The following is a 14,665-nucleotide window of genomic DNA, read 5'->3' on the forward strand; positions in this document are numbered from 1 at the left end:
TTTCAATAAAATTGAAGAAAAAGTCTAGGCTTAAATACTCCTGTAAATTATTATTTTTTTTTTTAATGATAAATGGATATTGCTTTGGGACAGTAAAGCCCTCCCTACACCTAACCTTAACCTTAACCAACAGCTAAACAACCGTGAGGCATGTTATTTTCCACTTTTCGATTATTTCCTTTATTTTTAGTGAAAATAAGTGTTTTTCCGATGTGAAATGTTATGTGAAAAGGGAGAAGAACCAGTTTGACAGAAATGTAATTGTTGATATCAACAGTTCATATGTTTAAATGTTAAAAGGGCATCAAAACAATTACAGATATCAAAAATGCATTTCTTAGTTACAATTCTAAATGCACATATCAGCTTTGTATTTCTTACTAGTAGTTTTTGATATCAATAATTACATTTTTGTAATACATAGTAAGAAATCAATTATTGATATCAACAAATGATTATGAATGACAGCCTATGGTGACATTTAACTAGTGAAAATACAGTTCCAGACATCAAGAATTATATTTTTTACTATTTGAAATTTAATTCCTGATATCAAGAATTAGCATTTTAACTAGTTAAAATTGAATTGTTGATATCAAGAATTCATATCCTGTGAAGGAATAAGTCAAAACGGCTTGCCATATAGCCTGTCTCCAAAAGAAGTGCGTATTTAAGATGAAGCAAAGATAAGCCGTCAGCTCTGAAACAAATTAAAGAACAATTACACAAAGAGATTAAAGACAATACGAACTGATCCATGAAATTGTATAACAAGCTGTTTAAAGCAATGGTATAACAAGCAGTCATTCATGTAATGACAAATACAACCACATGGGATCTTTGTTAAAGGAATATTCTGGGTTCAATAAACTTAACGCTAAAACAAACAACATTTGTGGACAGTGTTATTTTAGTATTTTTATACAATATTTTAAAATTTATTCATATTTCAAACTAGCTTTTATTTTTAAATTTTCAGTTTTAACAATAATTTTGTTATGTGTATTTGTCATTTTTCCTAGTTTTTGTTGTAAAAATATTTCTATTTAACTTTTTTTATTTTGGTTTTAGTTTTAGTTGTTTTAGTACATCAACTTAATTGAAAATGAAAAATGTTTTCTTTGCAATTAACTGAAATAAAATAAGAAAAATTAATCTAACATTTATAATAATTTATAATATTTTTTATTTTATATTTTCATATTTAATTAAAATGTAATGAAAAACCTTTTTTATATAGATAAAATAAACATTTAAACCTAGAAAACAATAGTGTTTTAGCATTATATTTATAACCACAATTTTTTTTGTTGACATAATTAGATTATTTAAAACAAACAAACAAATAAACAAACAGAGAGGCACTTACAATCCAAGTGAATGGGGCCATTTTTTAAGAAAAGCAGAACTATGGTACATTTAATGTTCTAAAAGCATGTCCATTAATTTTTCTGTTAAAATGTATGTACTGTATTATTTGAGCTGTAAAGCCATTTTAGGCATTGTCATTGGAATTTACATTATTTCACACAGAAAACCCAACCACTCTTATTTTCACAATAAAGTATTTAATAGCTGATTAGTAGAGTATTTTAATGTTTAAAACGTCACTTTCATTTTCAGTTCCATTGTATTTGTCATTTTTATTAGTTTTTGTAGTTTTAATATATTTCTATTTAACTTTATTTTGGCTTTAGTACGTCAACTTAAATGAAAAAGAAAACTGTTTCCTTTGCAATTAACTAAAAAAAAAAACAAATCCATTTAATATGTATAATAATTTATTTATAATAATAATGTTTAATTTCATATTTTAATATTTAATTCAAATTTAATGAAAAAAAACTTGGGGCCAAAAAAACGGGACCAAGATTTAAAAGCAGAACTATAGTGCATTTAATGTTCTAAAAGTACATTAAATATTCTGTTAAAACGTATGTATTATTTGAACTGTAAAGTCATTTTAGGTGTTATGTTGTCATGGCAACAAAGTTGTAAAATTTGGTCTAATTACATAAAATTTGGTCAAATTGGAATTTACATTATTTCACACAGAAAACCCTACCACACTTTTTTTCCACACTAAAAGTATTTAAAGGCTATTTCATTGTTTAAAACATCGCTTCCATTTTCAGTTCCATTGTAAGTCACTGTGGTTTAAAAAAATACCAAGGGACACATTTTCATGGTAATCAGTGTTATGTCACAAGTGTATAATATACTCCTTTATACATACAATAACAAACATTTATTGTCAATGATAAGAGCTAAAGTGTTATCATTTGGCCATAGACTATAGTATACACTGTAGCATTGTGCTGTAATGCTATAGAATCTTCCCTGCTGTGGGTCACATACTCATATAGATCTGAGGTTGTAAACTAGGGTAGACCTACTTAAAGAATGGAGTGTAAGACCATCATCTGTCTATTACTGCTGCTCATTGGCTTACCATACAATCACAAATCATAAAGAATGGTAAAAACAAACAGCACACATCCCATATGAACACACACACAAGCCCTGCGGGAAGCAGCAGGCTCTTCTTGAAGCAAAGACTGTATCAGCGCTCAAAGACTGTGAGTAGCTCCCTCTCGTCTGGGTTATTCTGCCTAATCCCATCACAAGACAAATCCCCTTTAGCCAAACACACATAAATGCACCAAAGTCCATTTACACAGATAACAGGTTTGCACAACTCAAACCAGCTCAGTCAGACAGTTGTGGGTGCGCCCAAATAGTGTACATCACATGTGATCCTTGTTTTTTTATGTCTGTTGGAGAAGGGGAGAAGATGGATAGAACGAGGGTGAGTAGGGGAGGAGGATGAAGTTGAAAGGGGGGCCCTCCAGGATCAGAGGCCAATGGGGCCTCTTCGTCTCCTCCTCCTCTGACAGGACGCCGAAGGGGTCACCAGGGCTTCTTCTGGGAGCTGAATGTACCACAAAAACAATCCCTGTTTCACCCTCACCAACCAGAGAGGACACGGATGATACTAATCCAATATCACAAACCAACTAATGCGATTTATGGCAGAACTGACCATCAAACCAACCCTCTTCATGTACGCTAAGGATGTAACCAAATATTCCAAAACTGTTTATGAATTAGTGTATATTTAATAATTTAAAAACCCATACTGACCGACTACTATTCTGAATACCACAGAGATCTGACATTTATTATAAATACATTTACACCATTGGAGACACTTGTATTAAATCCAATGGAACATTTTTACTGCTCAGAATTCTCAGTAAGTTAAATATCAGCTGTCTCATGTGAGTAAAATGGACATAAATTTTGATAATTGTTGAAATACACAGTAAAAGTATTGAGATACTAATTTAATGTAGCATAACTCAGATACTTTGGTGTTAAAAGAAACTCGTTATTAAAACTTGTGGCTTTTGATTGAAGACTTCGGTATCTTGGCAAATCTGAGCAGAGTATCAGTTTTTAAAATTCTAGAAGAGACACGTGAGGTTCCTAGTTTGAAAACATCTGAAAAGCAAGTTTCCGTGTAGTTCCCAAACTTCCCATTTAAAATCACTGTAAAGGTTTCTGAGAAACAGCAGAGGGTTTGCGTAAATAAATTATACAAAAATAAAAAATGAAACACTAGAAAATGTTAAATGTTTAATGCATCTTTGCTCAATAAAAGTATTAATTTCTTTCAAGAAAATCTTACTGATCCCAAACTTTTGAACGGATCATATTTATTTGTATGTCATGTGACAACATACATGCAAATGCACTGTTAAAGTAATGAAATATTAACTTACAAATTTTAAGAGGTAAAACATTTTAAATCAAAGGGGTTTGGATGAAAATGAAAAGGAGGTTTGGGAATTTGTGTAAGATGTAACTGAGATACAGAATTAATTTTTGAGTATTTGTTCCCTGATTCAGATCCTTTAGTCTCACTGCTGCTCTGAGTCTCAAATCCTGACAGTTTAACAGCTCAATCCATCTGCATATTCCTGAGGTGTTAATGTATTACCAGAGAGAATCAACAGATGCCCAGCAGTCAAATTAAAACCTGTCCAATAAAATCTGCACACTGTGTGCAGCCGGTAACGCTCGCGCACACACACTTGGATGGAAGGAGCAGTGAGGCATGTGGCTTTGACGTAGCACTGCTTTGTGCTGACAGCAGGAGAACACAGAGGAAACACTGAGTACACATTGTGCACACAGAGGAAACCTGATATTCCTGTTCCCAGCAGAGCACAGGCACCACACGAACACTCACAGATTCACTCACTGCTCACATAAATAAACACAACACACACCTTTTTTCCTGGTGTTACTTGGCCGTTTCTGAGATAAATACTCAAATCAAATATTTACAGCATACAGGACGTACCCTAATGATAATGCACCTCCAACTGTACTGCATTTTTTCTACTGATGGCAAAAATGATGAGGACATAGAAACGGAATGTTCCACTACTACTGTGGATTCCGGATTACGTTTAGGACTGGTTTGTATGTGTGTGTGTGTGTGTGTGTGTATGTGTGTGTGTGTGTGTGTGTGTGTGTGTGTGTGTGTGTGTGTTTGTGTGTGTATACATACATAAGAAGAAAAAAATCACACACAATTTATAAACAATTATTAGAATATAACAAATTCAATATAATAAAATTGTATTTATTTATTATAATTTTAGTAAAAATGTGTAGTCTCAAAAAAAAAAATCTCTCAAAAATGTGATCACAACAACACCAGTTTTCTCAATTTTGAAAGACAAAGTTGTTTTCTCTTGGTCTAAACGTCAAGTGTAATACATAAATTGCTGCATCAAGGATGACCTTTTTTTTTTTTACATTAATCAGGGACTCACTAACTCAGTAAGTGCTAGAACATTTGGAATGAAAGTGTCTGATATTTGAGGACGCATTTTATAACCGCAGACACATGTGGTTAATTTCATAACCAGTGAACCCAAGGGACCAAGATGTCTGCATGCTTATAGAATCATGTTGATTTTTTGTCATAAGTAATCTCAACTCTATGAGAAAACAATTTTGTTTGGTTGAGATCGCCAAAAAAAGGCAAGAATGCACATACTCTTTTCCATAATATCTATATATCTATTATAGTCATAGTTACACCATTAGTTGTAGCACAGTAAGCTTGCAAAGAAAACTGAAAGAGCAGTTTAACAGGTATCACTCATAAGCATGCAGGTCTGAAACTCTTTCAGACAGACATGTTGCAGGCTGAGCTTTTGACAGTCATGCAGCACCATGTGCAAACAGCTCACATCTTTCACAATTCCAGTGTGTGTCTAGGAAACGGTCACTCTGAGCCTTTTCAAAGCAGCTTACAGCCACGGCCCGGTCCACGGCCGGCACACGTGTGAAACGTGCGTTCTTATGCACGCTCATGCACACACGCTCGAAGGCCTGGCCCAGACACATCTCTCAGAGCCACAGCGACAGGAGGAGGAGTCTCAGCCAGAGTGCATTAGTTCCCATATGCAGAGGGGGGCGTGTGTGTGTGCGCAGCAGCCCTTCCCAGTCAGCTGGACTTCAGCACGTTTACTGGAGCAGCACACCTGCGTCCTAACAGCTGAGACACATTGTTCTACCTGTCTCCTTCCAGGATTGTCACTGCACTAAATTACAAAGCTTATGTATAGTCTTTCCTATACAGTCATTACTATAAATCACTTTAATAACAGCATATATTATATAAAATGTGGGGGACAGAAAAAGTTTTCCTTCTTTGAAAACTATTTGACCAGTAAGACAATTATTCTGACAATATTTAGACTTTTTTTTTTTTTACATGCCAGCTTGTTGCAAATTTTGAAAGAACAAAATTGTGAATAATTAAATATAAAAAGCATGTAAATATAAAACAATGAAAAATATATATAAAAAAACTATCAAATATATATATATATTTATAGGAACGAATACATATTTAAAATAGATATAATAAAGAATCACCTTTTTTTTTTTTTTTTTTTGAGTGGGGACCAGTGAAAATGACTGGACACTTCTCACAGAGAAGACCCCTGGAAATGTACGATTAGAGTTGTGCTGTCCTTTCTGCAGCGGGGTTGGCGAGAAGGCTGTCTCCCTCCACCCTTAAACTCTACGTGACTGCAGCTGCTGCCAACCACGACACCATGGAAGGAAAGTCGTTGGGGAAGCATGACCTGATCATCAGGTTCCTTAGGGGGGTGAGAAGGGTAAATCCTCCACGGCCCCCCTCTATATCCTCTTGGGACCTGTCTCTAGTGCTCAGAGCACTACAGCAGGGCCCATTTGAAACTTTGCAGACAGTCGAGCTGAAGAATCTGTCATTGAAAACTCCTGCTTGCATTTGCCTCCATCCAGAGGGTAGGGGACCTGCATGCATTTTCAGTCGACGTTTCGTGCCTAGAGTTTGGGCTGGCTGACTCCCAGGTAATCCTGAGGCCCGGCCCGGCTATGTGCCCAAGGTTCCCACTACTCCCTTCAGGGATCAGGTGGTGAGCCTGCAAGTGCTGCCCCGGAGGAGGCAGACCCAGCCCTAGCTTTGCTTTGTCCCATCTGAGCACTGAGATGCTACGTAGATACTGTAGGACGCAAAGCTTCAGGACCTTAGATCAGCTCTTTGTCTGTCGGAGGCCGGCAGAAGGGGAATGCCATCTCTAAGCAGAGGATGGCCCACTGTACAGTGGATGCCATCACCCTGGCTTATCAGGCACAGGGTGTTTGTTCCCTGCCCATTCAGGTTGCGAGCTCACTCTACTAGAAGTGTTTCATCCTCCTAGGCACTGGCTCATGGCGCCTTGCTGGCAGATATTTGTAGAGCTGCAGGCTGGGCGACCTCTTACACGTTCGCTAGATTCTATAGCCTTTGTGTGGAGCCGGTATCCTCCTGTGTGTTCACCTCAAATGGGTAGAAGCACTGAAAGGCGCCACGAGCAGGACCTGCTCCTCATCCTCCCTGATCTTGCACAGTGTCTGTGCAAGAAGGCCTACTGGGGGAAACGCATATTTGCGAAGGCCCCATGGCCAGCTGTGTGCCAGTGTGTCCATGCTGAGTGTTCCCTTGGTCAGGGAGCAGAAAAACTGGCAGTGAGAGGTTTCTGGAGAGGCAAACAGGTTTATCTGAGCAGTTCCAAAACAACTCCAAATCAGCTTGGCCAACTGGGGATGGAGTCTCCATTCTCCCGGGAGTGCAGACGGCTGCCTGGTTGTGCAGACCAGGAATGTGAATGGCACGAAGCAATCTCAGATGCTTCTGACTCCAGAGGAGAAGGTGGCAGACTAGTTTTGACAGGAGTGCAGGCCACTCTGTTGGTTGATGTATGCAACGATCGCAGTGTTGTCCCTGTGGACTAGTACATGCTTGCCTCCTAAGCCTTTGAGATGGATCAAGCCTTTGAGATGGATCAAGGCAAGTCACACTGTCAGCAAGTCTAGGCAATCGATGTGCCAGTGCAGTTGGGGGCCCGTCCAAACCCCCGACACTGCAAGCCCGTCGAACGTGGCCCCCTAGTCGGTGGTAGAGGCATCCGTGTGAACCACAGCATGCCTGGAGATCAGTTCTAGGGGCACTCCTGCCCAGAGAAATGCAAGGTCTGACCACGGGGTGAAGGTTTGCAGAAAGGGCAGGACTTGTACTGATATGCCCATCCTTCGAACGCAAACCTTGCAAAGGCCTGTGGCGCGGAAGGATCAACATTTGGAAGTACGTGTCCTTCAGGTCGATCACTACAAACCAATCTTTAGGACGGATGCACCTGAAGATGCATTCTGCGTGAGCAACTTGAACGGAAGCTTGTGAAGGGCCCGGTTCAAGACGCGCAGATCCAAGATTGGTCTCAACCCAATGCCTTTCTTGGGCACAATGAAGTATGGGAAGTATCCTCATATCGGCTCGAGGGACCGGCTCTATCGCATCCTTCGCCAGCAGGACTGTGATCTCTGCATGCAAGACAGGGGCATCTGCCCCCCACAAAATTAAAGTAAATACCCCTGAACAACTGAGGACAGTGCCTGGCAAACTGAATCGCATAGCCAAGTCTGATGGTCTGACGGAGCCAATGAGACGAACTGGGAAGCGCTAGCCAGGCTCCCAGAAACAATACAAGCGGCACCAACGGAACCACCGACATACCCACGGTGGGGCAGCGAGGGGAAATGCAGGGACCCAATCTGGTCCGAAGCAGGGTCAGCTTGTGCATATCACTTACTGTACCTGTGTTCGGGCAGAGGGTGCGTGAGTAGTACATTTGATCGCACTCTTGAACTGCCCACAGCTGCTCACTGGCAAGAGAGGAGGGGTGTGTGTGATCCGAGACTGGCCTGCCCACAATGCCCTGTCCCCTCTGGGGACGCAGAGATAGAAGAAATTGCTCTTTTGTCGAGGTTTTGGGTACCACTGACCATAAAGTCAGTGGCAGTGGAAAAAAAAGAAACAAAAGATTCTCCGTCCGGTCCTTTTCTGGGGGAGGGAGTGGTACGTTCACCATCTCCCAAAGAGCAGTTCCCTCCATCTCTGGGTCGCCCATCTCAGGGCCTCTTGCTCTTCCGCTTGCCACCAGGTTTGGCGGGGGCCTGGATGGGAGCGACAGTTTGCCCTGCCAGGTGGCAGTGTATTTGGGCACAATTGCTTCAGTATACCCCGCGCTGCCCCACCGTCAAGGATGGTGAGGGAGGACAAGCCACTGGGGCGGTTTCTGGCAGTGAAAGGAGCCATCCACAACCCAGTGAGCTCATCATGCACCTCCGGGAAGAAAGGCACTGGAGTGGGGCCCTGAGAACCAGTGTGACCCACCCCGAGAAACCAATCATCCAGCCTTGAGGGTTCAGGACGTGGTGGAGGTTTCCACTCAAGCAGACGCTCTCGGCGTCCCGGGGAAAGCATAGCCATCATTTCCGGATCCGAATCCGGCACCGCACAACACTGCCAGATCATCCCCTTCAGAAAGGTCTGGCTCACCCTCCGATGCAGCAATCAACATCCATTCGTCAGAGGGAGCACAGAAAGATACAAGTGGTACCCCATGGCAGGGTCCAGCCTGTTCTTTCAGCAGCCCCACTAGCTGCAAAGTGCCGGCAGAAGGAGGAGCATTGTTCAACAAGTGATCTCAGCCTCACGCTACACTTATTATCATCATCACACTGAATCAGCATTATGTCTCATCTAAGGAATATTCTTGTCACATGAACGCATCATTTAATGATGTAATGCTAAAGTCATATCTATTGTAGTTACGGGCATCATCAACCATATGATCTGCAGCACCTGAATGTGAAAAGAAATATCATATTGCTTCATTATAGCTCTAAGCCCACACCACTGACCTCACCCAAATATAACGATGATTGCAGCCCGTGTCATTATCTTAATCATCTTCATCATTATCGCCATTACCAGAATAGAAGCACACAGCATGTACTCAGTCACTCTGTTTGCACCATTGGGAGAAATTCACAGCTGTCATCATTAAGCTCTTCGTTTTCTCTGAATATCTGACTATTGCAGGGGCCACACAACAAGGCATAATGTCCCCATGCTGATCCGAGTTATTTATTTTCATCAGGCGCTCAGCTTGTTCTGTGCCAGAACTTGTGTGAGTCTGTCCCCGGCGCAGCTGAGGGCAAAAGCTGCGAGATCAGTGGAGAAATTAACCCATAGGAGCAGTGAGTCAGATCTGAGTCAAGCCCTGCTCCCCACACACTCAGTCACGATGCTGCTGATCATATCAGACTAGCCAGCTGACCTTCTGAGGATGGCATACGAGGAGACTTGGGTGTTTCTTATATGGGCAATTTTGGTCCTGAGGACATTGGAAAGGAAGAAAATATTTTACAAATCATTCATTCAGTGGTGGAAATTATGGTAGATTTTTGGAAATAAAATGGCACATTTTTATACATTTCATTAGTATACATAAAATGCCATAATTTACACCAAAATAAAAATATATTTTCAGGCTTTTTGGATAATTTGGTATGCAAAAATTAAATAATATTACACACACACACATATACATTTATTTTATAAGATGAATCTTACATTATTATTAAAATATTGTACATTATTTAAAAAAGTAAATAATATATAACCATAATTATATATATATATATATAATATATATATATATATATATATATATATATATACATTATTCGTTTGAAAAATATTAAATTAATTATTTTTATTTCTTTTATTTTTTTATTACCATAATTTAAATGGTAAATAATTCATATATTCAATTAAATCAATTAATAAATACTTTTTAATACAAAAAAAATCATATGTTAAGATTTAAAAGTCTTGGACAAGGATAAAACAAATTACTGCAATGTAAATTTATAATTTTAAATAATTTAATATCAGTTAAAAATAAAATGTATTCATTTATTAAAGTAAATTCAATAAATTCAAATACTAAACAAATAATAAAAAAATCCATAGGTTAAGATTAAAATATAAATTAATAAACAAATCATTGCAATGTGAATTTATTAATATTTCTTAATTTAATATCAATTAAAAATACAATTAATTAATATATTATGTTAATTAAATTCAAATAATAAACACATAATAATTTTTTATAAGTTAAGATTAAATATCTTGGACAAAGACCAAATAAAAAAAAATATTTTTACTAACTTAATACAAATTAAAAATAAAATGAATTCATTTCTTGAAGTAAATTCATTAAAATAAAAAATTAAACATTAATTAAAAAAAAAGATTAAAAGTCCAAAATAAACCTATAATCAAAATAAAAAAGGCTTTTGAAAATTATTCAAATCAAATGATAACACTGTGTAAAAAAATAATAATAATAATAAAAATTGTGTGATAAATAGCAAAAAGAGTAAATAATGTCCTCCGGGACACAAAAGTGCCTTTAGTTGGAGAAACACCCAGTTACACTCACACTGGAACTTCTACTGACTTTTGTCACAAAACACTACTGACCACATGACAATTTTAGAGAAAGAGTGGGAGGGCAGCAAAGGAAAAGTAGAGTAACACAGGAATTTAAAGAATCTGACTTGTTCATGTCATAAATACGCATTCGCGCCAAGAATTCAGGGAATCAGGCAAAAGGCAGCAGGAATGGAGACTGGGATCTGCCCACAAAGCTGAGATCAGTTGTGTTGTGAGCAGCTGCCCTGTGCTTGACCCCAGAGGTTCACATGCTATAAACTGGGCAGGACAATGGGAGGACTTCATTAGTGCAATTGTTATCATGGCATCAAGGCACACTTTTTTCTGAGAAGCATGACCATAAAAAAGGACTAATGTATGTGTGCATAAATAAATAGTGATATACAGTGAGATATGGAGGACGAGTTGACTGAGAGTGCAAGTTTAGGTCAGTAAATATGTGTGTGTATAAAGATTGACTGTAAGCACAGCATTACTCACTGTGCTCTAGGCTGCAGCTGGGACTGCTCCACTTCACTGCTTTGGTTGTCTCAGCAACTCAGTGCACGGCACGGGCACGCAGAGGGCACAACGCCAGGTAAAGGGGGGGATGTTGGCATTGGCCTGTGGTTCTTCCAGCTGGCACTGCCAGGAACTCGGATACCCTGCACGGCAAAGCCAACTTTATTCAAACACCATCTTCACTTGTGCTACATCTGCACAGACATCATTCCCACACTAACAATACAAGATATATTCCTCAAATATTTCTTTGAAGTTTCTTTTAAACCCTATATATTAGATAACTTTATGCTTTTTTAAGGTTCAAATGTGCACACCTCCCATATGCTTACATGCAGTAAGCCTATACACACTTTAACATTTTCTTGCTCAGCAAAACATCTTAAACTAGCAAAGACTCGTTTGCTGGTCTTATCTGGTCTCCCAGTCTGGCCAGACTGCCATTATTGCTGGTATTAGAAGGGGTTCTGGCACTTTTCAGTTGGTCAGACTGGTCCGTTGGATGGTTTTTAGAGGTTATTTTTTGCACATTTCAGCTAGTCAAGCTGAGAAACCAGCTGTCTGCCAACTAAACTAGCTGAAGTAAAGATGGGAGAACAGCTTAAACCATCTTGGCAAGACTTAAACCAGCTTAGACCAACAACAAACCATCTTAGTCTGGGTTAAACTGCTTAAACACATTAAGTTAGAAATGGTATTTCCTACAGAAAACAGAAGTCTACTTTAGGGCGGAATTTATAATAGACTTAACCAATATTAATGCATTTTAGTAATATATTCAGCTATTTAACAGAGTATGTAGCAAATCAGCAATATGTTCAAAAGAAAAACAAGCAAAAATTAAGATGGACTAAACTAGACTAGGATAGAAGACCAGCTTGGCAAGGCTGAGAGACCATTTTAAACCAGATTAGACCAACAAATTATCTTAGTCTGTGTTAAACTGCTTAAATAGGGTAAATTATAACCATTATTTCCTAAAGAAAACACAAGTCTGGTTCAGGGAGAGATTTATAAAAACAAAAACAAGTAAAAACCATCACAGACGGAAGTCTGCTTATCATGTTAGCATTGTAGTCTTGATTTATGGAGCAATCTGCTTGACTGAACAACAGCTCTTTGTCCCTGTGCTCTCTAATGTTCAATCTGATGTGTCTTGACAACGACTCTCTCCTGCCCTCTATTGGTCGATATCAAGTATTACAACGGTAAACAAAGCAGAACTGTGGCCCAGTTTTCATGACCTTGTATTTGTTTGTTTAAGTATTGTTTTCCAAAAGGTTTCCAAAAGGACAGAAAATATACAAAAAATCGACACATGCTCATTACTTAATTTGTGTTGCTAACTCTGCGTATCAAGTAAACAAAATCGAGCACATAAGAATGAACTGAAATGAACTGTCCTGCCTATTTGGGCCTATATTAAACCTGAAATGAAATATGGCTACGTGGTTATAGAGGTGAACTTGTGTCGAACTTATAAATTGGGGATCCTTGCAGTCCAGATGGGATGAGAAATCCACTCACAACAGCTTATGAAACAGCAGTCTTCATAACAGATGAAGGAAAGCAGGCAGTTTGACCTCGCCATATAGTCGAGGAACCAATTCCTAACACTAGATAGCAGTCGCGGTCCACTAGATGGCCTCAGTTACCTTCGACATATATACAACAAAAACAACCTTTTGGTAACCTTCATTAGGCTTTTCAGGTAACAAAAAGGCATTATCATATCACAAATATAGGATAATATATAAAATATATTTGAAAAAAAACCCACAAATAGGCCTATATGAAAATCACAAATTAAAAATTAGTTTTAATGCATTACTGTTTTAGCTAGAAATGTGTAAAAAGTTTAAAAATAAAACTTTCAAATAATTATTAAATTCCACAAAATCTACATTTGTGTAAATAGAACTAATAAGAATGAATAAATATTGTAAAAACTAATAATCAATACCTATAATCAAAATATTATTACACAAAAAAATGCAGCCTTGTTGTGAGTGAAAGCAACACTGGATTTCTGACCAGGACAAAGAAAACATACATTTATGACGTATATGAATTTTAGTTAATCTAGTTTGCAAACCGTTAATGCCATTCTGGTGCAGGCACATAAGAGTATAACTCCCTTGTCATCAGATCAGCTGTTTGTTATCACATTATGTACCCACTGAAAAAGGAGAAGAGGTCACTAAAGTGTACTCCAGGGCAATGCATCCATATTTAGCACCAATCACAGTTTGAACTGTTGTATTAAGATGACCCAGCAGAAGTGATAGAATAGGCCCCTTGTGGTGGTCGACCTTCATCTTTGATAAGAGTATCAGAAAATGGAGAAACCACACATATCCTGAAGCTGCCACAATCATGTGCTGCACTGAAAGCATATCAGTGTAAATGGCAACAGGACTGCAGCCAAACAGCAATGTGAGAGGAAAAACAAACAGCTCAGACGACTGATCTGATGAAGAACTGGCTAATCTGGCAGTTTCAATAGTTTAATGAAAGTATAACTGCATATTCTGATAGAACATCTTGGCCTGATGTGTAGTTTTACAACTTTTGGCGATCCAAACTGGCAGCAATACTAAGGTCATGGGTTTGAAGGGTTATTATAGTTTTTTTTCCATTTTCAATATTACTTTAGTTTTAGTATAGCTTTAATGGTGCTTAAAAAGTTTTTTTTTCTGTGCAGTGTTATTTTAGGTTTATCAGAAACAGCTCGTTTCAATTTTCAAACTACCTCAATACTTGCTGACAATGAAATGTAATATCACTATGCATTTTTAATGCTGGTATGGTATCAGTAAACAAAACATATACCTTTCATTTGAGAACCAATTCCTAATATTTCAGAACATTCTTCTTAGGGTTTTATTTTTCTAACCATAAACTAAAGTTGCTGCTTTGAATAAATGAATGCATATAAGTGTTGTACAAAAGGAACTGTTATTAGCAGCTTAGAAGTTTCAAAGTTTAATAAATGAATTTGAAATTTAAGTGCAAAACTACACTGAAAAAGTTGTTAAAGGATTTACTTAGAAACCATTTTTACTCAGAAATTGCTTAGTACCAGCAAGTGATTTAAACAGGCTCCTGCATCAGCAGAACCAGACACACGGCCCTTGCACACTGAATCCGAAATTTTTGTATGCATTTTTTTTCTGGGGGGGGTTTCGTATTCGTCATCCTTTCCTAAATGCTTGCTACGGATGCGAAAATGCAGAAAATCGA

The 14,665-nt window shown here is 38.1% G+C and overlaps 1 long non-coding RNA gene across 2 annotated transcripts in view; it reads right to left on the reverse strand.

Moving 5' to 3' along the window:
• LOC122142246 overlaps positions 1-13,057 on the reverse strand; it is a 104,664-nt gene extending 91,607 nt beyond the window's left edge. For both annotated transcript variants that reach the window (XR_006158471.1, XR_006158472.1), the window contains exons 1-2: positions 12,950-13,057; positions 11,402-11,565 (exon numbers count right to left, since the gene is read on the reverse strand). This is a non-coding gene — a long non-coding RNA (uncharacterized LOC122142246). The remainder of the gene's footprint in view (positions 1-11,401; positions 11,566-12,949) is intronic.
• Positions 13,058-14,665: the final 1,608 nt, after the last annotated feature.

The sequence above is a fragment of the Cyprinus carpio genome, chromosome B24 (assembly GCF_018340385.1).
Source record: "Cyprinus carpio isolate SPL01 chromosome B24, ASM1834038v1, whole genome shotgun sequence".
In the NCBI taxonomy this organism is placed as follows: Eukaryota; Metazoa; Chordata; class Actinopteri; order Cypriniformes; family Cyprinidae; genus Cyprinus; species Cyprinus carpio.